We start from the raw sequence: 337 nt of genomic DNA, 5'->3' as shown, positions 1-337 counted from the left end.
TCATACAGCCCGGAAAACTCACAACAACCCTGAGATCCGCTCAGACTTTGCACAAAAGAAGGGGGATGCAAGGGAAAGGATAATGGGGGTGAGAAGCACAAAGAACAAATTATCAGAAAGAAGTATTTCATATAAAGTCCTAAGTGGTTTAGGATTTCAACACCTGAAGGACTGCTTCTCCCATATATACCTGCCTGGCAACTGAGATCTGCAGGAAAGGCCCTCTTTTGCACCCAACAGGTAGGGACACTATGCTGCCTAAAAAAATGGGAGAGGCCATTCTCTACAGTAGTACTCTGGTTGTAGAACCCTCCTCTCTTGAAGTTCAGTTGGTGCC

This window comes from Anolis carolinensis, chromosome 3 (assembly GCF_035594765.1).
Source record: "Anolis carolinensis isolate JA03-04 chromosome 3, rAnoCar3.1.pri, whole genome shotgun sequence".
NCBI lineage: Eukaryota > Metazoa > Chordata > Lepidosauria > Squamata > Dactyloidae > Anolis > Anolis carolinensis.
This window is presented reverse-complemented; position numbering follows the sequence as displayed.